Raw genomic sequence first — 25,757 nt, 5'->3', positions numbered from 1 at the left:
CACAACCCTCATTCTGTTAGCTACCACTTTGGAAGCAAGTTTATAAGCTACATTACATAAACTTATAGGTCGGTAATCCGTAACTCTAGAGGGGTTTTTTGTCTTAGGGATGAGTACAATGTGGGTTTCATGAAACTTAGGGGGAGCAACACCATGATTAAGAAAGTCAACAACAGTTTTAATAACAACAGAATTTACAGTAGGCCAAAAATGTTGAAAAAATAACGGAGGCATACCATCAAGACCTGGAGCCTTCTGCGGGTGCATCTGCTTAAGGGCTTTCTCAACCTCGACACTCCTAAAATCCTGCAACAAGACTTCATTCATACTGTTAGTTACTTTCGGGTGTACTGCATCAAGCAATTCTTCACTAACTATTGGGTTTGAAGAAGTGAAGAGTTCTTGGAAATAATCAACAAACATATTACCCATGATATCTTCCTCATCCTGCCACTGCCCATTCGAATCCAGAAGCCGAGTAATGGTGTTTCGTTGTTGTCTTTTTGATGCTTTCTCATGGAAGAAAGCCGTATTTCTATCTCCTGACTTCAGCCAGCAGTTTCTTGACCGCTGCTTCCACATCTTTTCCTCAGCCGAGAGCATCTTGATCAGCTCCCCTTTTGTTTCATTAATTTCCCCCATGTTTACCACACCCCCTGGCAAGCATTCCAGCCATTGAAGCTTCTTGGAGAGCGAGGCAATTTTCCGTCCAACATGGCCAAAGTTAGTTTTTTTCCAGCTTTGCAAAGATGCCCTGCATTCATTCATGCACTGCCGGAATTGATTTTGAACCCCTAGCATTCGACCTCTCTCCCAAGCCTCTTTCACTACTTCCACGCAATCATCCTTCTTTATCCACATTGCCTCGAACCTGAATAACCGCTGCCTTTTGTTTCTACTTTTAGGAGGGAGGGTTTTAAGAATCAGTATGTTATGGTCTGAAGAGCAAGTGGCTCTGTTGTATAGTCTTACTCCCGGAAACATACCAGCCCAGTTTGTGGAGACCAGAGCCCGATCAAGTCTCTCACGGACCCATCCCTGAGCCCCCAACCGCCTACTCCAAGTGAATTCTGGGCCTACGCAGCCCATGTCCCTAAGTTTGCTTCTGTTTATCGCTGATCGGAATGCTCTCATCTGCCATTCGGGTCTCTCACCCCCTCCTGTTTTTTCTCCCCTGTGACATATCTCGTTGAAATCTCCCATACAAACCCAAGGGAGCTCACACCTAGTGCTCAAACTTACCAAAAGCGACCATGATTCCTCTCTTTTGTGCGTTTTCGGGTTGCCATAAAACCCGGTGAACCGCCATTTCTTTTCCCCAGCGTCCTCTGTGATAATCACGTCTATGTGTCTCAGGGAAAAAGTTTGCACCTCCACTAGTAACGACTCCTTCCATAACAGGGCCAAACCCCCACTCCTGCGAACACTAGGGACGACCAAGCCTTGGCTTCTTTCCAATTTCCGTTTTATCTCCACCATTTCCTCCACGTTAAACTTGGTTTCCATAAGGAACACCAAGGTGGGATCTTCCTCCAAAACCAATTTTTGGAGCGTGCCAACTGTCCGAGGGTTCCCAAGCCCTCGACAGTTCCAACATATAGCACTCATGGTTCCCGGTGGGGCTGCACCACAGCCGCCAACGATCCCATTTGCTTTGCCAACAATTTGCCAAAAGCCGAAACTTCCTCCTCTAATTTTGGTTTCTTCGCCACCCCAGCATTCTCCATTATATCTTCTAGGGGAGTACGTGACTTACGTTTTGGTCCCAACTCTACCTCCTCTGTATCCATTCGAGTTATCTCCATCAAGTCATTTGCCTTCTGCAGTTTGGACGTGTTCTTCCCCACATTTTCCTTACCGGGCTTGCATGCAAGTTTTAGAGGCTTTTTCCGGATTGGGCTCTTGGTATTTCTAATTATCCCATCCTCATTTCCAACTAGTAGCTTCAGCCCACAATGGATATCTTGTTCTCCATTCCCTTGGTCCAACGGACCATTTTTTCCAGCAGGCCCAAGCATATCTTTTGTAAAGCCCATTACCTCCTGCGGCCCGCTTGAAGGAGGCCCAATTCCCATATCCTGTACTGGCCCATCTTTCATCACCTTTTCCTCTCGGTTAGCTGGCACCATCTTCTCCGACTCCAAGATCCGTATCTTGGGAGCCATTTGCACGTTACCTTCCCTGTCAGCTTTACTGAAAATCTCGGCATCAATCTCCCTCAACTGCTCCTCAAAAACTGATTTTTCCTTTTCCTTGGTCAGCTTTTCCTTGAATTTCTCATTTTGCAGTATCAGGCTTTCCACGTCATCCCTTTTCCCGTTTGTCTCCTCATCACCTTTGGACTGGCGGCACTCAACAGAGGCTACTGCTTGCTTATCGGACTGTTTCACTCCGTCTGCCTTCTCCGACCCCATCTGCCCATTTTTTGCTCTCTCCCCTGCTTGCATTCCGGTCACCATGTGTGTTTTCTGCAACCTATCCGGAATCGCACGCAGCCAGGGGCCATATTGTTTATCCTCTGCTTTTAATGGGACTGCCCTGCGTATCCATTCTATGCATTCCTTCTCATCATGGTCCAGTCTACCACATAAATAACAAAACACAGGTAGACGTTCATACTTGAACTCTACCCACCTTGATTCCGAGCACCCCATGCGCACCATTCTCCCTCGGATTAACGATTGAGAAATGTCCATCGTTACTCTAATCCGCAGAAAACAACCCAGGTTCAAACCATTATCCCCTACATCCACCTTTTCAACCTTCCCTAAGATTCCTCCAATGCTTAAACCCGCGTCCCTTGTCTGGCTTAAGGTTGGCAGCCCATGAATCTGAACCCAAAAGGTGGCTTCATGGAAGGTTAAGGAACAGACTGCCTCACCTACTTTTAACTTGTGCAGCAGGAGGATGTACTTGTCGAAGGACCACGGCCCTTGCAAAAGGACCCTGTCCAGATCTTCCTTTATTTGGAACGAGAATAAGACTTTATTCTCTCCCAAGTCGCTAAACTCAAAATCCTGTTTGGTTCTCCAAACTAAACGTAGGGCCCATCCTATAGCTTCTAGGTTCACTCTCCGTTTGGTGTAAAATTTCCCAGCAATAACCAGGCCTTGGTCTACCCCGGGAGGGGCAAGATCCACTTCGCTCCTCTCCTTCTCTGAGAGTTTGATGTTTGCGCATTTTGTAGTGATAGCGTCCATAACGTACTGAGCTACTAGTTTCCACCGTCAAGCGGGGAAAGAGATTGCCTAAAGGCAAAGGAGTTTCACCCCCAGACTACGCCGAGCCTAGAGAGAAAAAAAGTGTTTCCAACTTTTGTATAAGCCTATGTGTAAGTTTGGATCCAGAGTTATGCGTTTTGCGTTATGCGTTTTTTTTTTTTTTTTTTTTTTTTTTTTTTTACACGTTTCAGGGGACAAGCGGAACAGTAGAGTACTGTTCAGTACTATTTGGCCCCTTTTTTTTGACTTTTCTGTCAATCAGTGAGTCCGTGCACTGTTCACGGACCCACAAATTTCATTTTTTATCAATTTTTTCATTAAATATGGGTCCCACAGTACTATTCACAAATTTAAAAATTATTTTGCTACAGTGTTTTAAGTTTTCAGTTTTCAGTTTCAGCAAAATAAATTCTATCCAAACAGACCCTATATTTAAATTAATCTTGAGTTTTACAATTTTCCCCAACGGCCCAAGTCCATTTAAATGGTCAATTACTTATGAAATTTAAAATTTTGAAAACAAAATTGTAAAATCTGGAAGATTGGCAGACTTGCCCATTAAAAAAATTAATTAAATACTAATATAAAGCCAAGTAAATGGTTGACAGCCAAGCATTTGGTTCAAGTAAAAGAAGTAAATGTTGATACAGTACATTTGGACAGCCAAGCATTTATTGCCTAGTAGGAGATCTTGATAGAAAAAACTACTAGATAAATTATTGATCGGGTCCATCAACACCAATTTATTGTTGTTTATAATTATAGAGAAGAGGTTGATTTTGTCGTTTACAAAAGCAGATAATGATACGTTTGAATTTTATTATCAAGTTGGGTGTATGTTTTAATTTTATTATTATTTAAAGCAGATAATGAAAATTGTAACACATGTCAGAATTCTTTTACAAAATACTTTTAAAATTTTTTTTATTAAAATAAAAACTTTTTTTATACTTTTTTTTTTCAATAAAAAAGTATGAAAACAGTCCAAAAATAATTGATTCATTTACTAACCAATGTCCTTACTTTCCGTGGCACAAGGAATCTTGTTGGTTTATCTCAACCCACCACCGAGTACAAGCACACTGATGCTCTTACTATAAGCATCACTACGCAGCCACCTTCATCTCTATCCATAAACATTGACTCAACAAGCCAGTCACCTCTTTCTCAAAAAAAAAAAAAGCCAGTCACCTTATGGATTGCAGGGTCTTAAAACTTGTGATTCAGTCAGCGCATGGATTGAAAGACGTCAATCATGTGACAACAATGAAGCCTTACGCGATTGTTTCCATTCGCGACAACCAAAATAACCTCCATTCCTCAGAGGAAAAAACACCGGAGGACACAGGAGGTGCTTCAAACCCCACATGGAACTCCCCAGTTACGTTCAACAACCTCGACATCACCAAGGCCAAGGAGAGCAATCATGAACTTGTTGTTAAGCTCATGTCATTCCGGACGGACCACTGGTTTAGGGACAAAGAAATCGGTGAAGTCCGTGTGTCCATCACAAAATTGCTGGAAGGTTTTGGTGGTAAAGCTAAAGCTGATGCAGTAGTTGCTGAAAAACAGATGAGTGCCAGTGTTATGACCACAGATGAAAAGCCCCAAGGAACACTAGTCTTTTCTTACAAGTTTGAGAGCGTGACTACTGGACAGAAACCAGCAAGGCAGAAGAATTCTCCAACTGCGCAGCAAAATGTGCGGCAGAAACCTGAACAACCTGCTGGATTGGGGAACCAGTTGGACTCCAAAACGGTGAAAGGGATTGTGGGAACTGCTTCGAACAATATTGGATTGACAAGTGCGGTTGCCTCTGATGCTACTGCAGCCCCGCCTCCGCGTGCTATGCGAACCCGTGCTGCTGCTGCTGCTAATCAGCATGGTGCTGATGACCCGTCTGAGGGTAATAATAGAGGGATTGCGGGAACTGTGTTGAACACTACCGGATTGACAAGCGCCTCTGATGCTGCTGCAGCCCCGCCTTCGCCTGCTATTCAAAACCATGTTGCTGCTGCTGATGACCCGTCTGAGGATAATAATGAAGGGAACACTACCGGATTGACAAGTGCAGCCCCACCTTCGCCTGCTATTCAAACCCGTGTTGCTGCTGCTGTTGATCAGGGTGGTACTGCTGATGACCCGTCTGAGGATAATAATGAAGGGAACGCTACCGGATTGACAAGCGCCTCTGATGCTGCTGCAGCCCCGCCTTCGCCTACTAGTCAAACCCATGCTACTGCTGCTGTTGATCATCGTGGTACTGCTGATGAGGATAATAATGATGAAGGTGAAGATGAAGATGATGCTTATGAAGATGAAGGTTATGAAGATGAAGAATGAAGCTAGATATGGTCATGGAAGTAATATATAAGGATCTCAAGTGTGGTTATATTATATCTAGGTATGCATATAATAATTAATAATGCAAGTCCACCTCAAATTAGTTATATGTACTGGTTTTTTGCTGTTTCTGTGTGAATCTTTATGCAGCCTTTCTTAGATTGTCAAGCTGAGACTGTGAATTATCTTAATGTTCTATTTCTACTATGTGTATCAGTACTGTTTCTATTTTGGGAATGATAATTAGTAGTTGTTGTGCTCACTTGGTAGTATCATTCAGTTGATCAGTTGCACTAACAATCTCTAAACTATTCTTCTGATACAGTATATATTAGTTTTCATTTTGGCAGTGTTTGCTCTGTTTTTGAGTTCGTGTAATTTCGGAATTAAGGATTGTTTGAGATCTGTTTATTTTACTAAAATTGAAAATTTTTTGTTGGAAGTACTGTAAATAAAAGTAAAAATTAGCTGAAATAGTACAGTGAGATTCATGAATAGTACCTAAAAGTGCAATAAAAACTATAAATAGTAGTAAAAATAAATTAAATAGTAAAATAAATTAGCAAAAAATAAACTATCCAAACACAAGCTTAGTCAGATATTTAGAATTATACGCTCTGTTTGTTTCGCTGGAAAATCTTTTATAAAGAAAGTTTTCTATATTTTTCAGTATTTGGTAGCCAAAAAAAAAAAATAGTTAACAGAAAACTATCTTTAGTCAATGGAAAACTCTTATAAAAATAAGGCTTGTTCACTATAGGTTGTTTTCTAAAATTTGTTTTTTTGGAAAACAATCTCTCTCTCACACATTGCATAACTCTTATAAATATTATCTTCTTATGACTTAGGAAAAAATATTTTCTTTTACTCATTCAACCTTTCTCACAATAAACTCTCACTTCTTCTTCTCCTTTTATTTTTTCTCTCTTCTCACACTCTCACCATCACCCCCTCTGGCCTCTTCTCTTCCCACAGACTTCTCTCTCTATCTACCTTTCTTCTCTTTTTTCTCCCTATTTGTTCTCCCCTCTATAATACCGTTCTTTAATAAGGTTTTTCTTTTCTTTTTCTCCTCACAGATCGGTCAACGGTTCTATAACAATTTTTGGCATATTTACTAAACTATTTGTACTGGATTAGTTTGCCAGTAAAACTATTTGGCCTATGTGGCATTTTGAACTATTTAAAATGGAACTTAAGGTTAGAATGATTATTTTGAATTATGAGAAGTATGGTTTATATATATATATATATATATATATATATATTATGAACGTTATTGTTTATATACATGAGCAAAATGAGTATTTGAAATCATGAAAATTGGATATCTAATTTTGATTGTATCCGTTATCAAAATTTTAGTTTGAAAACCAAATTCATTCTTGGTTTTTATTATTATTATTATTTATTTATATTGATTACATTAGGTGAGTTTACACAATACACATATTATGCATATTTTAAATTATACAAGAAATGTTATACAAACTATGAATATCAAATACCAGAAAACATTCTCAAACTCATTTTCAAGGTTGTTACCAAACATCGAAAAATAAGATAATTTTCCAAAAAATACTCTCTGAAAAATGAATCATTTTCTAGAAAATGTTAATGCCTAAAAAAACAGAGCGATATTCCTTATATTTTTTATGTGCATATAGGGTGGAGCAAGAAATTTTTCCGGGATAAGACTAAATGATATGCATATGTTTGACCCAATTGAGAGAGGGATTTTTTTCGGTGTTAATGGGATCTACAGATTTGGTTTTTTTTACAAAAATACTACTATATATATTTTTATGAAAATAAAAATAATAAAAAATTATATTCAAATCTATTTTTTAATACTAAAAATAAAAACTGAATACAAATACAAAACTAAACAAATTTTTAAGCAGTGAATCTCATAAAAAGCTGAAAATGAATACAGAATATACCACTTTTTTTATCAAATCAAACAGGCCTTAGAGTGAGACGACTATGAGAAGACTTGCATTTGCATTGAGTCAAAAGGTCTTTTGGCAGGTGGCTAGAAAGTAGAATCTTGGAAAATAATGCAAACTATAAAAGCGGTAGAGTTTTGTTATGATGATGTGTTGGGGCCGGGAGGAGAGATATTTGAACGAAACAATGACACATGGGGCCAGTCAGTTTCATTTGGGAGCCTTTAGGTCCTATTTTTTTGGGCTAGCGATAATGTTTTTTTGGACTTTTCCGCCCCTCCCCCTCCCACGTGTTTTGGATGGAAATGTACTGCATAGACTATTAATTGGGTTGATAAATAAAATGATAAAAAAAAATCATCAACCATAAAATAAATTAACAAATAGAAAGTGGAGTAAAATAGAAATGAAAAAAAAAAAAAGAAGAGAAGGAAAAATAGAGAGATTGAAAAGAAAAAATGCTAGTATCTAAATAAAACTCACAACCTGTTTATATGGTAAATTGTAAATGATAAAATAAAAGTAACAAATTTATAATTTTACTATTCATAATTTATCATATAAATAAGTTATGGTAAAATTGTAAATTTTGATACGATAAGTGTCATTACTTTGTTGAATAGAGCTTAGTGGGAAACTTTGAAAAAGACTTGTTGCATGGAAAGACGAGGCATTTTGGAAGGTGGCTAGAAAGTAGAATATTAGAAAAATGTAAATTGAAAAGATGAAGTGAAGGAAGCTAATATATAGTGCTAAACTTATAAAAATTGTAGGCTTGTAATGATGACGTTTTGGGGGAGAAAAGCAGTGACGCATGTGGGGCCAGTCAATAATGTTATACAAAATATTCTTTAGGTCCTATCTTTTAACCAGCTATAATGTCTTTTTGAACATTTTTGGGGGCATAGTAAAAAGTGGCTCAGCATAAAAGTAATGCAACTTTACACAAGAATTGTTGAAAACAATGTTTTGTATGGAAAGGCACTGCATATTTGTTTTGTTATGGTACTCTTTTTATCATTTTGCTATGAATTTTCGACCCCTTGTACAATATGGCATTCATGGTTATTTTAGGTTTTGCCTAATTGAATATTTCATCATTAAGTTCTTACAATTTTTTCTCCTTTGGTACTAGAAACTACTAGTTCTAATATACCTTATTCGAGTTTGTCTATTGAATTTGAAGTAAAATATTTCAATACCATTCAAGGTTACCGCATATATATATATATATATATTAATTACTATTAGTAAAAAATAATAGATTAATATATACAATTTTTTTAAGATCTCAAATAAAGTGTGCATATTATTATTAAAAACAATTGCTTATGGTTCTTTTGTAAATAAAATTAACATTTTGGGTAATTCTACATAAGAAATCTTACCTTCACTAACAACTCTTTTTCTCAACTCTTTTTCTCATTTCCCAAACCCGCTCACGTGAAAGCAACCAATTGATTTCCTTTTGTCTGTTCATCCCCCCCCTAACACTATAGTAAAGCGACGTACACATAATAAAATTGATTTTTTTTTTTCACACATGTTAAATTGAGAAACTTTTACTACTTCTCGTTAGGATCATTATTAACATTTTATTTTTTACTTATCACCATTAACAATCTGCTATATTTTTTAGAAAAATTTTCATAATACAATCAAACACTAGAAAATATTTTCCTTTCCCAAAAATAGCATTTTCAGAAAATAAATATTTTCCGGAAAATATTTTACATGAACCAAACACAGCCTTAGTTGCCTTTGAAACTTTACATCACATGAAAACAAAATAGACAGGAAAAAATGGGTTTGTGGCAATGAAGCTAGATATGAGTAAAGCCTACGATAGGGTGGAATGGATGTTTTTGGTTAAAATTATGGAGAAAATGGGGTTTCATGAAAAATGGATTGGGTGGATTTATGAGTGTGTTAGTTTTGTTTCTTTCTCTATTTTGGTTAATGGGGAACAAAGGGGTCATATTGTACCAACTAGGGGGTTAAGGCAGGGGGATCCTCTATCTCCCAACCTATTTCTTTTGTGTTCAGAAGGGCTAAATGGGTTAATACAACATGCTGTAAATGAAGGGAATATTCAGGGTTACTCTCTTTGTAAGGGAGGGCCAAAAATTTCTCACTTGTTTTTTGCAGATAACAGCCTCTTATTTTGTCGGGCAAAGGTGGTTGAGATAAATACCATCCAATCCATTCTAAAGACCTATGAGAAAGCTTCGGGGCAGCAAATAAACTCTGATAAGACAACCCTCTTCTTTGGGAAATCAATGAGCAAGTCCACAAAAAATTCAATCAAAGACCTCCTTGGTGTTCAAGAGATAAAGCAGCATGAGAAATATTTGGGGCTGCCTGTAGTGGTGGGAAAGAATAGGAGAGCAAGCCTCAATTATATAAAAGATAAAGTTTGTCGGAAATTGCAAGGGTGGAAGGAAAATCTCCTTTCTCAAGCAGGTAACGAAGTGTTATTGAAGGCAGTGGTGCAAGCCATACCAACCATTGCGATTGGGTGCTTCAAACTCCCTTTGGGTCTTTGTAGGGATATTGAGATGTTAATCCGGAAATTTTGGTGGGGTCAACAGGGTAAGCGAAGAAAAATCCATTGGAAAAACTGGGAAACACTTTGCAAACCAAAAAAAGAAGGAGGTTTGGGCTTCAAAGAGTTAGCAAAGTTTAACGATGCAATGTTGGCAAAATAGGTGTGAAGACTTGTTCATGATAAAAGCCCCTTGTTTTATCATGTCTTTAAGGCAAAATATTTTCCAAATGGCACTATTTTTGAAGCAAAACAGTCCTTGGGTTCATTTTCTTGGAAGAGTATTTTGAAGGCGATAAAAGTTATTTTAATGGGAGCTAAATGGAGGGTAGGGGATGGACAGTCTATTCGGGTCTTCAAAGACTGCTGGGTGCCTGGACTTGCTAGGGGGAAAATCATATCTGATGCATCGGGTTTGGGCAGTGAGGTAAGGGTGGTTGTGTTGTTGAACTCTGATTTAGGTTTGTGGAATGCACAAGTGGTTGATGCATGCTTTCTCCCTTTCGAAGCAACTCAGATAAAGGCTATTCCTATATGCATGTCTCCATAATCTGATTTCCTGTATTGGTCATTGGAACAAAATGGGACATATTCGGTGAAGTCGAGTTACAAACACGTCTGTGAGGAGGCAAAGCATGAGGAGGCTTCATCCTCTGACTCTGGTGTAGCAACAAGCCTATGGTCTGGAATCTGGAATCTGAAAGTGCTAGGAAAAATAAAACATTTTCTGTGGAGGGCCTGTACTAACAGCTTGCCAACAAAAAAAAAAAATTGATGAAGAGGAAGATTGTCTCGGACTCATGTTGCCATCGGTGTGGAAGGTTTGAAAAGGATGTCATGCACGCGCTATGGGACTGTGAAGCTGTAAAACAAGTCTGGTGCAATGATTTTGGCTGGGTAAACAGGTTCGAAGCTGTTCATGGGGAGTTCTTGGACTTGGTTAGTCGTCTACTCTCAAAACCTCAGGTGACAAAGAAGTTTGCAACCACGGCCTGGCACATCTAGGCTCACCAAAACAAGACAAGGCTCCAGGAAAAAACTATACCAATGGAGATGATCAGTGACGCAGCAAACCACTTTCTGCAAAATTTCAAAACTGGCCGAGACACCTCTAGTAGCAACAAACCGAGAAAGGTGAAGTGAAATCCAAAGTGGGTGCCTCCAAAGCTGGGTGAGTACAAAATCAATTTTGACAGAGCGATGTTTAATGAGAGTGAGAAGGTAGGGATTGGTGTTGTGATACGCAACTCAAAGGGTCAAGTCTTGGATGCCTTGGCTGAAAAAATAGAAAAACCTTGCAATACTGAAATTTTGGAAATGCTCGCAGCGAGGCGTGCTGTGATCTTTGTTGGAAAAATACATGTTTGTATCGCATACAAAACATACACAGTAGAGAATTAACGGATTTACTTCATTCGCAATTGATAATATGTACTATGTAAATTTTAAAATATAAAAACAAGAGAGTGTACCTTGGTGTGGTAAAATTCAAAACCAAAGATTAGGAGTACTTGATAACACTTTTAATCTTCACTCCAATTCCACTTGTGTCCAAGAAGTATGGTCTCTCAATCAGTTTATATGTATGCGTTCAAGGGAGAATAAGAGAGTGTCCTACACTCACATACAAACCATTTCATTCTCTTACATTCTATATGTTTCTCAACTTATAATTGATTATCTAATAGGGCTAGCCTTTTGGGCCATTCCAATTGGGCTTTAGTATGTGGCTTGGAGTGGGACCAAAAGAGAACAAATAAGATACTAGTTCCAATGGGCCTTGGTTTTTTCTGTTAACTCTTGACAAATCTAAAGTTACTATTAATTATATTTAATACTACTATATAAATATAATTGTACTCTAGGCCTTATTAATAAATTATATCCCAAGATTTTATTGTACATGCAACCTCTTCATAAAATATTCGTAATAATACAAAGTCATGAATGTAAGTTGTCACTTTGAAGATTACTACATCTTAATCATTGAGTACCTGGTTTAATCTTTTAAGTTATTCATCATATATTTATGAAATCCAATTTTATAAATATATACTTTAGTAACTCCTTACTAAAGTGGTTAAGCCTAACACTCTGAATAACCAAATCCATTAAACTTATCTCAAGAGAATATTGTATATCTCCGTTAAGAGATTATGAATTCAATCTTGAGAATATATGCTCCATCAACACTAAATGTAGCTACCCAACATACTGAGGTTTTGATCGGGACTTTATATCTCATTCCTGATATATCAAAGCAACCTACACTTCATGATCAATTCTATTATTCTCTTAGGATTAAGAGTTCATGTAAATAGAAGTCGTGAGATTTATTATTCATTTGACAGTCGTTAGGAGAATAATAAATTTCACAGCGGTTCAATTCAATATATCTTAACTCTTAAAACATATCAACATATCAACTAGAAATCTCTACTTCCATAATTAAAAAAAAAAAAATCATCTTAATTGATATGTAATAGTCTTTGCGGATGAAAAGCCTAATTTCATCACTGATTACGAATTAAAATTCTGAATTTATAAAAAACTTGTGAATTATATCTTCTGTGACTAAATCACATACTATGCATCTCATGAACTATATGATAATGTCCAAATATTCATGTTACCATTATTTTAGATAATAATAAAACAACTTTATTAATTACAGCATTAAGTCATATATAGCATCATACAATAGGATTTAAGGGCATTAATCCTAACAATCTTTGCCATGGAAATTGGTATTCATCAAGGTATGTTTTAGGGTGATTCAGAATCTGTCATCAATGCTTTACAAAGGGGCAACATGTTTTCCTCATCATTTGGACATCTAGCTAGAGATACGTTAGCTTATGTTAGCTCTCTTAGGAGTTTCTCTTTCTCTCACACTGTTAGGCAAGGAAATGCTGTAGCACATGCCTTAGCCCAAAGAGCGAAACTTTCTTTTCCATTATTAGTCTGAATGAAGTATGTTTCACCAGATGTTGATGCTTTTGTTACGGACGATATCCCTATTTCTTAATAAATTTTAGGTGTGGTATTGTTTCTCAAAAAAAAAAATGTATTAATTATTGATCTACATAACCACACTCATCTATACATAAATAATACCTCAAGCATCTATTTAACCAATCAAATCCTTAAGCATCACTAACTTTACTATTTATTTTTCTTGAATGACTAACTTTAAAACAATAAGTTATTACAATACGATAACAATACACACACATGTAACATACCTTATGTATTTCCTAATTATTAAATTATATAAAGTTATATTATATTGATACTATACATATGCAAACATTCATCGACATTACATTCACATAAACAACATTATAACAAAATTAAATTTTAATGTACACAATCAATATCAAATACACACTTACACACATATGATATAAATTTATAATTAAGAGAGACACTCACTCTCTACTCTTAGAGTCAGAGATACAAGAGATATTTAGATAGAGAAGAGAGAAGAGATTGTATTCATGAGGGAGAGGGAAAGTGATTTGTGATTTGTGTTGTTGTTTGGTTTTGGGATGAGCTAATATGTGTTATTGTTTGATTTTGGGTTGACAATCAAGGTGTGCAAGATTTAAGTTAGGGTATGCAAAAATATTTTTAAAAGGAAAATTAAATTTGTGTGTGTGTGTGTGTGTGTGTATTGTTAGGTTCTAAAAATTTAGGATTAAATGTTGGCAAACTGAGAACAAAACATGTCTAGTCTATGTGTTAGACAATGCTCAAAGGTGTATGGTTGACAATGAAGGTGTGCAAGATTTAAGTTAGGGTATGCAAAAATATTTTTAAAAGGAAAATTAAATTTGTGTGTGTGTGTGTGTGTGTGTGTGTGTGTATTGTCAAGTTCTAAAGATTTAGGATTAAATGTTGGCAAACTGAGAACAAAACATGTCTAGTCTATGTGTTAGACAATGCTCAAAGGTGTCTGTTTCAAGCTTCAAGTTCGATCTAACTGCAGAAAAGAGGAGTCAGAATCTGCTAAGCTTGATCGATCAAGAATTAGGCTCGATTGATCGAGAATAGCAAAAAAAGATATTCTGCAGATTTTTAAATTAGGCCCAAGCCCACGAAAACATTTAGAGTTTCAATATAATTTGTCCACATATAAAAGGGAAACCCTAGTTACATTTTGGAGACTTTTAGAAGACTTGTGTGTTACTCTTTGTAAGATTTGAGAGGTTTTGTATCTTTTAACTACACAAGTGTCTACCAGAGCAAGATCTACAATCATGCATTGGTAGAACCTAGTTACAGCTACAAAGATCAACAATTGAGGATGATCTAAAACCTTTAAGTGGGATCTCAAAGTTACAAACATGGGTGCTTGTGTTATAGTAAATCCAAGGAGAGAAGAAGTCCGTGGATTCGGAGCTTGCACGGGTCGCGTCAGTAAATTACTACTTGAGGTAGCAATAGATTTAGGGTTAAATTTGATTGTAAAAACTTCAATTCTCTTATAATAGATTTGTTTTACCTTGAGGATAGTTATGTCAAATCATCCCTAAGTTTTTACCTTGAAACGGTTCGTTTCATCAGTTTTCCTAGGTCATCATAACATGTTGTTATTTATTTTCCGCTGTTGTGCATGATATGATTTATGATTGTTTAACCTAGATCTAAATACTTAATCTAAGTAATTTCTTGGCTAATATATTAAGTTAAACTATCTAGTTTAAGAGGTCTAAACAGAACAAACATATATATACACACACACAAAATAAAACCTTACGTAGTTGTTTTTATTTGCAACCACAACAAAAAGATAGGCCCTAAAAAACATTGATTGAGGAAAAAACTTCAACCCCACAAGGAACTTCCACGTTAGGTTCAACGAATCAACATTAACATTGCCATGGCCCAAAGGAAGTCCATGCTCTGTTTGTTAAGCTCAAGTCATGCTAGAAAAGGAAAAACTCACGATTTAAGGGGAAAAGGTATCAATAAGGTCCATGTGCTCATAATGAAATTGCTAAAATGTTTTGGTAACTCTAGCTTAGAGGATAAAAATCTTGCAAGTAAAAGCGTAATTGTTAAAACGTGAATCGTATTGTAAATTTATAGCATCTACTCCTGATGAGAGCTCTTTATTATCAGGCCAAGAGTCAATAAGTTTTTAGTGTAAGTAGAAATTGAACCACAAATCTCTTATTCTACTATTAGAGATTTTATCAATTGAGCTAACTAGAACCCACATCACATTCATCGTCTTGCCTAATTAATTCCATCTAAGTCATATTCATCATCTTGCAAAATTATTTTTCAATGACATTTTCTTCCTTTTCATCAACATTTACTATATATCTCTTTGTAAGGACACGATTCTCTGGCGGCCCGATAAGGATGTTGGGCTCGCGCATGAAAGATCCCTCACAATATGATTTGTAGAGAGTGGGCTTGAAAAGCTTGGGCTTGGTCATGGGGCGATGGTCCGGTCTGGATTTCAGAAAGGTCCCTGTGGAAAATGGACTGGGCCTAAACGTTTAAAGCCCCACCATGTTGCAACTTCTGAGATTGGGCTCCTCGGACTTGATCCGAGGACCCTTGCGGTCCTTTCCGGCTGTCCAACGGAGGACTTTCTCTGTTCTGTGCATGGATCGTTCCGGCGATCTTATTCATGAAGTCTCTCTTTTCTCCTTTTTCCCCCCCCCCTAGATTCACTTACTTCTCCTTTTATACTAGCGTGCATTCGATGTCCTTCGTCCACGTGTAGGGTCAGTCTTTACAAATACTGACATTGGTCCCATCAGTCTAATCCCGGAATTGTTGGGGATGACTTGATAAAGCTGCAGAGTACGGTTCTGTCAGGCATTGGGCCTTATCCAGAAGGGTATTTAGGGTAATCGCCCCAAGGTATTTTGGATTTCCTTACGAATTTATCCCTTTATTCTGGGCGGATTATGGGCCTGCCGAGGACTAGACTGTCCTCGGCTGCCTCCCAAAATTGGTCTGTGCTCTGCGTCATGGAGCTTGGGCCACAGTTCTCCTCGGATTGGGCCCTCGGACTCTCTAAGGGCAAATGGGCCTGGTCCACGAATTGTTGGGCCCCACAATAGCCCCTCAAAACCCTTCTATCCGAATTCCGGATTGGAAATGAGGGTTTTGGCAAACCCGGGCCCTTAATATGGCCCATTTAGCTTGATCCCGCATTTATGTGAGCGGTTTCCCAGGAAGTTAGGCGGTTTTTGAGGGATTCCTTTTAATCCGCTCGGAATCTGCTCCTGCCGCTTGGATATCCCAGACGCGCCCTTAATGAATCCCCTTAACGAGGCTCATTTATATCCGGCGGCTCATTTGATAAGGTGGAGAAGTGGAACGGACGCCTCTCTTTTTTTTTCTTCAGATTCTTTGGGAAGGTTGAATGCATTTAATGCCATCCGTTCTGCTCTTCCTATAAGAAGGCAAGCAGGAGGCCATCACTTTCGTACTAACTCCCTTCTATTCTTCTGAGATCGCAACAAATGATGAAGAAATCATGCCCCTCCTCTAGACACCATATTCTGATAAAGCTTGAAATGGCTCAATCAGGGCAAGGGTGGCGCAGACTTAAGATCCGTCCCGCCTCTCTTTTAGTTAAAATCCGAAGCAGGGGCTCACCACGCCGAACTCTTGGCGTGACTGAGTCGAGAATACCCAATATCAGCACCACCCGGCTCCTCACGAGCGTACCTAATATGGCACCAACGTGTTAGGAGTCAGGGCTGAGGCAGGGGCTAAGTGCTTCTGCTTCTCCCTCTTTTGCTCCTTGGTGCCCTCCTCCACCTTCCTCTTATAGTCTTCCCAGCACCAGTTCCGCCTTGGTGCCTTCTCTTTTCCCTCTTTTGCTCCTTTTCTTTCTTTTCATCTCTTCTCTCTTCTTCTCTTCCTTCTTTACTCATGTCCTCCATCTTCCTCATCCATCTCCTCCATCTTCTTCATTGATTTCTTCCTTACTATTTCCTTCTCCTTCAATTCTTCTTCCTTCTCCTTCGATTCCTTTCCCTTGTTCTTCATCCTTTTCCGAAGAAGGTTCTTATCATGATATGAGCAATATTGAGGCAGAGACTGAAGAGACCTTGGAGATGAGTTTAAAAGAAGCCTGACTGCTTACTTCTCTGTACTGCGAATGTTATCGTTGCTTCAGCAGTCCTCCTTTTGTATAGGCTTGTTTGAGCCCTTTTTTGTACATTGTAATAATCTCTTATATTAATAAAAGTGTTTATTATTTCATTTTGCATATTCCGTTTATGTTTTTGTATATTGGTAAATGCTGCTCGGCTCAATGAGAAAGTATCTAAACCGATGACAACTAAGACCAAAATACTTGATAATAAAAAGATGTTGCCATAACTCTAATATAAGTGTTTGGCCCAATAAGACCGACCAGTGAAAAGTAATGATTACCCATGCTGGCCGAGGAGAGAACTGGAGGCTTGATGCCGTGTTTGGGTCCGAGGACCATACAAGGCCTTGATTCTATCCAAAACTCGTAATAATAATAATTTTTATACTTGGTTTTCCCATAGGCTTGAGTCCGAGGACCATGCAAGGCCTTGGTTCAGTCCATAACTTGTAATAATAATAGTTTTATACTTGGTTTCCCCATAGACTTGAGTCCGAGGACCATGCAAGGCCTTGGTTCAGTCCATAACTTGTAATAATAATAGTTTTATACTTGGTTTCCCCATAGGCTTGAGTCCGAGGACCATGCAAGGCCTTGGTTCAGTCCATAACTTGTAATAATAATAGTTTTATACTTGGTTTCCCCATAGGCTTGGGTCCGAGGACCATGCAAGGCCTTGGTTCTGTTTTATTCCCTCTCCTTAGGTATCCCGTACGCGGCCGGGCAGGAGGTTGTCCTCGGCATTAGTTATTACCCGGCGTGGGCCGTAGTCCGTGGGCCATCATGTAGCAAGGGCATGGGCCGCGAATTTACTAGGCCCACGGATCATGAGATATTTCCATAATCTTTGGCCACGCGGTACTTTTGGGTGTCCCGATGTTCGAGGTGCACCTCGACGAGGCTCCTTTAGTCTTGTCGTTGCAGAGGTTTGTTGGAAGTCGAGCTGGAGACGTTTTGTCTGTAGCGTTCCTCGGGAAGCTGCGCTAATTAAATGCCACCACCCTATCTCCTCAAATAAATAAGAGAGCAAGTTTCTTTGCCTAGGCACCAGCTCCTTAGTCTCATCCTTCAGCTTCCTCCCGCAGCAAGTCATGTTTGAGACGAAGGTCGGGGAAGAAAAACTCTCTCCGCCGCAAAGGCGCCACGTTCTCCTCAAGCTCAAAAGAGTGATATACGGGCAACGAAGGCATAGATTCAAAGAAATATTCCCTTATGACAGAGGGGAGAGGGTGTTTCCCACGCTTTTAGTCAAAATCCGAAGCAGGTTCTGGTCATGCCAGATTTTTGGTATGTCCGAAGAAGGAATTTCCACCATCAGCACTGTCTACCTTGTAGCCGGCAAATTTCTGCGGGGGCTTCCCAACTTCCGGCTCCCTGCATCTTCTTTGTAGATGGTGTTAGCCTGAGGTCAGGTTCTTTTGCTGCCTGAGTTTCGGGCACGTGAAAGCGTTGAGGATGAAACGAGGTCTTGAGGCAGCAGCCAACCTCTCCTCTGTGCTACCTGCATCCTCCCCACTGCGGCGTGAGGCTCAAGTTGGGCTCCTTTGCTGCCGGAGCTATGGGCATGCGAAAGCATGGGGGAAGGGACAAGGCCTCGAAGCAGTAGCCAACCTCTCGTCTGTGCTACCTCCTCGGCCTTCTCTTGCTTCCTTGTAACTTTCCTTTCTATCATGTAGCAAGTTTTATCATAAGTTGATTTCAGCTTTTTGTTGTATGCTGTACTGTTTCTTTGTTTTAATAAAAAAGGAAATTTTGCCTACTTATTTTGAATACTACTCTTTTTGCAACATTATTTTGTGGAAGGGTGTGCTCCCTGTGTTTGCTTCTTCAATGATACTTAGAGCGGGAAGTTTTGAAACATAATCCAATCAATTCTAATGTACCAACACTACCAAACATTACGGCGATAATTCATAGCAAGTTTAACTCAGGAAACTAGCAAAAATAACAATTGAATATTCTGTGATAAGTATGAGAGTACCGTCCGAGGAGTTGACGGAGGGTAAAGAACTCAAATCGTTTCTCAGGTGACGTATTGCCCTACGTCGCATCGATTCCCTTGGTGCTGCAGATCTAAGAGCAGACTTGCGAATCCCCGCAATTTGGGAACTGACCCAATGGCGAGTGGAGAGTTTTCCTCAGATGAATCCAAATTCTACGTAATGTAGTTTTTCCTTACGAGTAGTTGGTTTTCCCATAGGTTTGAGTCCGTGGACCATGCAAGACCTTGGTTCTGTCCAAAGCTTGTGAGATTTGTTTTTTGTGCTTGGTTTCCCCACAGGCTTGAGTCCGTGGACCATGCAAGACCTTGGTTCTGTCCAAAGCTTTTGATTTTCATCTCTTGTACTTGGTTTCCCCATAGGTTTGAGTCCGAGGACCATGCAAGACCTTGGTTCTGTCCAAAGCTTGTGAGATTTTTTTTTTGTGCTTGGTTTCCCCACAGGCTTGAGTCCGTGGACCATGCAAGACCTTGGTTCTGTCCAAAGCTTTTGATTTTTCATCTCTTGTACTTGGTTTCCCCATAGGTTTGAGTCCGAGGACCATGCAAGACCTTGGTTCTGTCCAAAGTTTGTGAGATTTTTTTTGTGTTTGGTTTCCCCACAGGCTTGAGTCCGGGGACCATGCAAGACCTTGGTTCTGTCCAAAGCTTTTGATTTTCATCTCTTGTACTTGGTTTCCCCATAGGTTTGAGTCCGAGGACCATGCAAGACCTTGGTTCTGTCCAAAGCTTGTGAGATTTTTTTTTGTGCTTGGTTTCCCCACAGGCTTGAGTCCGTGGCCAATGCAAGACCTTGGTTCGTCCAAAGCTTTTGATTTTCATCTCTTGTACTTGGTTTCCCCATAGGTTTGAGTCCGAGGACCGTGCAAGACCTTGGTTCTGTCCTAAGCTTGTGAGATTTGTTTTTTGTGCTTGGTTTCCCCACAGGCTTGAGTCCGTGGACCATGCAAGACCTTGGTTCTGTCCAAAGCTTTTGATTTTCATCTCTTGTACTTGGTTTCCCCATAGGTTTGAGTCCGAGGACCATGCAAGATCTTGGTTCTGTCCAAAGCTTACGAGATTTATTTTTGTGTGTTTGGTTTCCCCACAGGCTTGAGTCCGTGGACCATGCAAGGCCTTGGTTCTGTCCAAAACTTTTGATTTTCATCTCTTGTACTTGGTTTTCCCCATAGGTTTGAGTCCCGAGGACCATGCAAGATCTTGGGTTCTGTCCAAAGCTTACGAGATTTATTTTTTGTGTGTTTGAGTTTTCCCCCAGGGCTTGAGTCCGTGGACCATGCAAGGCCTTGGTTCTGTCCAAAACTTTTGATTTTCATCTCTTGTACTTGGTTTCCCCATAGGTTTGAGTCCGAGGACCGTGCAGACCTTGGTTCTGTCCTAAGCTTGTGAGATTTGTTTTTTGTGCTTGGTTTCCCCACAGGCTTGAGTCCGTGGACCATGCAAGACCTTGGTTCTGTCCAAAGCTTTTGATTTTCATCTCTTGTACTTGGTTTCCCCATAGGTTTGAGTCCGAGGACCCAAGATGCAGAGTTTCCCCACAGGCTTGAGTCCGTGGACCATGCAAGGCCTTGGTTCTGTCCAAAGCTTTTGATTTTCATCTCTTGTACTTGGTTTCCCCATAGGTTTGAGTCCGAGGACCATGCAAGACCTTGGTTCTATCCAAAGCTTGTGAGATTTGTTCTTTGTGCTTGGTTCCCCCACAGGCTTGAGTCCGTGGACCATGCAAGACCTTGGTTCTGTCCAAAGCTTTTGATTTTCATCTCTTGTACTTGGTTTCCCCATAGGTTTGAGTCCGAGGACCATGCAAGACCTTGGTTCTGTCCAAAGCTTGTGAGATTTGTTTTTTGTGCTTGGTTTCCCCACAGGCTTGAGTCCGTGGACCATGCAAGACCTTGGTTCTGTCCAAAGCTTTTGATTTTCATCTCTTGTACTTGGTTTCCCCATAGGTTTGAGTCCGAGGACCGTGCAAGACCTTGATTCTGTCCTAAGCTTGTGAGATTTTTTTTTTGTATTTGTTTGTTTTTCGGATGTAAGCCCCTAGATCAGGGCGGGGAGAGCCGGCTTGAGGCCAAGAGCCCCTAGGGCTGCCTACGCCATGGGCGCTGCAAGGCGTAGCCCCTAGCAGAAGTTTATGTCGAAACAACAGCTGCACGTCAAAGGAGACGGAGGAAGCTCCTTGAATTTTTGCTTAGTAGAGAGTTGACTCCACCGCCACCTGCGCCAAGCGCGCATGCTTTCCCCACAGACGGCGCCAATTGTAAGGACACGATTCTCTGGCGGCCCGATAAGGATGTTGGGCTCGCGCATGAAAGATCCCTCACAATATGATTTGTAGAGAGTGGGCTTGAAAAGCTTGGGCTTGGTCATGGGGCGATGGTCCGGTCTGGATTTCAGAAAGGTCCCTGTGGAAAATGGACTGGGCCTAAACGTTTAAAGCCCCACCATGTTGCAACTTCTGAGATTGGGCTCCTCGGACTTGATCCGAGGACCCTTGCGGTCCTTTCCGGCTGTCCAACGGAGGACTTTCTCTGTTCTGTGCATGGATCGTTCCGGCGATCTTATTCATGAAGTCTCTCTTTTCTCCTTTTTCCCCCCCCCCTAGATTCACTTACTTCTCCTTTTATACTAGCGTGCATTCGATGTCCTTCGTCCACGTGTAGGGTCAGTCTTTACAAATACTGACATTGGTCCCATCAGTCTAATCCCGGAATTGTTGGGGATGACTTGATAAAGCTGCAGAGTACGGTTCTGTCAGGCATTGGGCCTTATCCAGAAGGGTATTTAGGGTAATCGCCCCAAGGTATTTTGGATTTCCTTACGAATTTATCCCTTTATTCTGGGCGGATTATGGGCCTGCCGAGGACTAGACTGTCCTCGGCTGCCTCCCAAAATTGGTCTGTGCTCTGCGTCATGGAGCTTGGGCCACAGTTCTCCTCGGATTGGGCCCTCGGACTCTCTAAGGGCAAATGGGCCTGGTCCACGAATTGTTGGGCCCCACACTCTTCTTGTTATTTTATTTTATTTATTAATTTATTTATGATTTTTTTTCTTGAAATTCTAGCTAGTTTCTTAGACTTATAACAATAATAACAAAAATAAAAAGTAATTATATTGTTATTCAATGCCTTAGTCATAGTATAGAAAAGAAATTTGCAAATATGAAAGTGAATTATCAAGTGTATAGTCAAAACTTTGTAGAAATTTAAAAAAAAAAATGGACATCTTATTTTATTGAGCTCAAGATTTGTAATAAAAACAAGTCAAATAACTTATTGGACTTAAATCAAGGAAAGACAGATAAGTAGAAATACAGAGTGTACGGCACGGGACTCCCAGGCCCATTTGGGCCTTGGGCCTTAAACCCCAACTTTACCATACAACCCATGGGTCCAATTCTCTTATCCAAAACTGAGCTCTAGGCCCGCTGAGGCCACAAGCCCGGGCCTCATGACATTACATTTGGCCCAAAACCTATAAAACGAGCCATTATTACATACGTTCATCATAGTACAAAAACTAGGGATTGCTCGGTAAAGCACACCTCGGATAGGGGTATGATTGCTCGGGAACACTGTATACCAATTGCCCGGTACAGCCTTGGGAAGTATCGCTGCCGAACATCCCTCTGGAGTGGGGAGCTAGTTCCAATGCCACTCTCACCACATCCCACTCCCAACTAAACATCCACTTAGCAATAATAACATTGGACCTCCTCAACCACTAACCACAAGGGTAATCATAACTCTCCACCTATTGTTAGGTTATAAATATGAGAAGAGAAGAGGGGAAGTGGTTGTTGAAAGGTTCACGAAGAAACGGAGAGTAGACAAAGTGAGTGCATCTGGCTAGGATAGTAATAGGGAAAAAAGGGGGGAGGGGAAATATAATTTGGAAGGGAAGTCAGTTTCTTTGGGTCTCAATATAAGGGACTACCCAGAGTAGGAAATTCAAAGCCCATATCCTAAATAGATTGTGAGCCCAGGTGAGGGTTGGACCATCAGCCTCATTCTTGGCGCGCACACAGAAATATAAGATCTGAAATGAGGAAAATCGTTTAAAAATAGGGATAACTCCTATTGATGAAAAGATGGGAGTAGTTAATGCAAGAAAAGAAAGAATGAGTTGATCCTAGTTTAGGGAATTAAAAAGGTAGATGAAAGCCTAAAATAAAATTAATGGAAGTAATAGAAAATTTAAATGCAAATAAAATAAGATGGAGAAAAAGAATATATGTAGCCAACCCTAATTAATATGTTAATGATCCATAATCGAATAGCTTATCTTTTACTAGGGATAAGATATTGGGTTCCACCCACCTACTTCCTATATTTCATTTGAGATTAAGATCAAGTACAATACCTAATGCAAAAGCTCTCAATAGCTAAAATTGAGAGTTAAAAAAAGAAAATTTGAATCTCAGCCATTGAATAAAAAAAGTAAGTAAAAAGCTGAAAGTTAAAAATTGAAAGTGATAAAAAATATTTGTGACTGAGGAGAGGATAATCGCACCGAGTGCAATACCCAACTATCCTGATCCTTTGGTTCAAAAGGGGACACACAGACTAATCGAATGGTATATCATTTTCTCTATAGACTACAGGAGTCATTTCAATATATCATATCCATCAATCAGTAGGCATTTTAGGAAAATAAGTACCAAGCATGAGCTACTTAATTTAAGTCTTTTGGCTAAATATTGGTTAAATAGGAGTTTATTTGTGTATGTGTACTATTCGGAGTTACTTAGCTGAGTGAGGAGAGAGGCAAAATTCAGCAATGGTGTTTCCAAATTTATGAGAAAAAATTAGGAGAGAGAAGATAGAATAATGTGACTGAAGGGGGAGGAGAGAGAAGAATTTGTATTATGGTAAATGAATTTATTATTTTTAACAATTACTCTTCATATTATTTCACTCTCTTTTGTGTTGTAAGTTTTGGTTTAGTATTATTGTTCTTCTTTGCTCTATATAACTTACAATTTTAGAAACTAAAAAAATTAACTATACGTAAGTATTAAAAATATCAATTGTTTATAGTAATGGTATTATATAACAAATAATAAATACATTTGCGACAATACAATTTTATTTCTCTCTCCACTCACCTATTTCTACAATATCATTACCACAATCCAAAATTTTCCCCCTCCTCTATTTTAAGTCAATGGCAATCGATCACGAGCATGAAATGGATAGCAGCAATTGTGGTAATGGCATTAATGAGCAATCTTTCTCTCTCCTCTCCCTTTTGTCACATCATTCTCTCTTCGTCCCTCATGCCTTCATCGCTAGAAGTGCTAGGGCATTCACCATTCTATGCTCAATAGCTTTGGTTGGCATTCTTCTTATGCTCATGTTTCCTTCCTAGATCTGGTTGTTTTTTTAGAGATGACATTCAATTCCCTTAATTCCTATGGTGGTTTTCTAGAGGATCTTTGTATTCACTCAAACTTTGTCATTGAGTGTCACGACTTCTTTAGTGGGGTTGCTAAACCACTACCTACTTCACCCTGCCGTAGAAGGGACTTGCTTGTCGTTGCATTGAAACTAACACGAGAGACACAAGAAGATTATTATTTAATATTATTTATGTTTGCAAGCCAATTGTATTTATATGTTTTAGGTCCTAGTAGTTTATTGGGCTATTATTATATTAATTTGGAAGCAAGGTAATTTTTGTAATAAGGCAATTAGGGTTTCCTAGCCAATTAGAACTAGGGTTTAGCAATCCTTTATAAGCAACCTATTATTCTCCTTGAGGAGATAGTTGATATTTTGATGAATGAAAAAAAAAAATGATCATTTGGTCTCTCTTTGGTCTGATGCTGACTTCAGGTCCACTCTAGGTGCTGACTCCTAGTAGTTTCTCTGCTTGGTACTGACTTCAAATAAGGCCTAGGTGCTGACTCCTAGGTCATATCCTTTTATTTTTCTATTGTCTCAATTTTGTTCTAGTTGTCATGCATCAATTCTAAAAAGAAATTTAACTATAGCATTAAAAAAACCCAAACAAAGGTTCTTTTTTTTACCTTGACAAGTCCACCGTTTCAACTTGAGGTTGATGTTCTGCGTTAGCCCTTTATTCCTGAAATCATTCACAACATTAAAAGGCAAATAGATAATATAAATTGAAAAAGCAAAGCTTTGATACAAAAACCCAAAAACATTTATTGAAAAAGAAGTAAATGTTGACACAGTACATTTGGACAACCAAGCATTTATTGTCCAGTAGGAGTAGTAGATCGTGATAGAAAAAACTACTAGATAAATTATTGATCGGGTCTATCAACACCAATTTATTGTTGTTTATAATTATAAAAGCAGAGGTTGATTTTATCGTTTACAAAAGCAGATGCCAGATAATGATACGTTTGAATATTATTATCAAGTTGGGTGTATGTTTGAACTTTATTATTATTTAAAGCAGATAATGATACTATATGTGGTTATTTTTAATGGTAACACATGTCTAAGAGAATTCTTTTACAAAATACTTTTAAAAAAAAATTTATAAAAAAAAAAACCAATTTTTTTTTACTTTTTTTGTAAAAATAGTATGAAAACAGTCC

This window comes from Quercus lobata, chromosome 4, assembly GCF_001633185.2.
Source record: "Quercus lobata isolate SW786 chromosome 4, ValleyOak3.0 Primary Assembly, whole genome shotgun sequence".
NCBI classification, from domain to species: domain Eukaryota; kingdom Viridiplantae; phylum Streptophyta; class Magnoliopsida; order Fagales; family Fagaceae; genus Quercus; species Quercus lobata.
The sequence above is the reverse complement of the archived record's forward strand: the minus strand, read 5'-3'. Positions refer to the sequence as shown.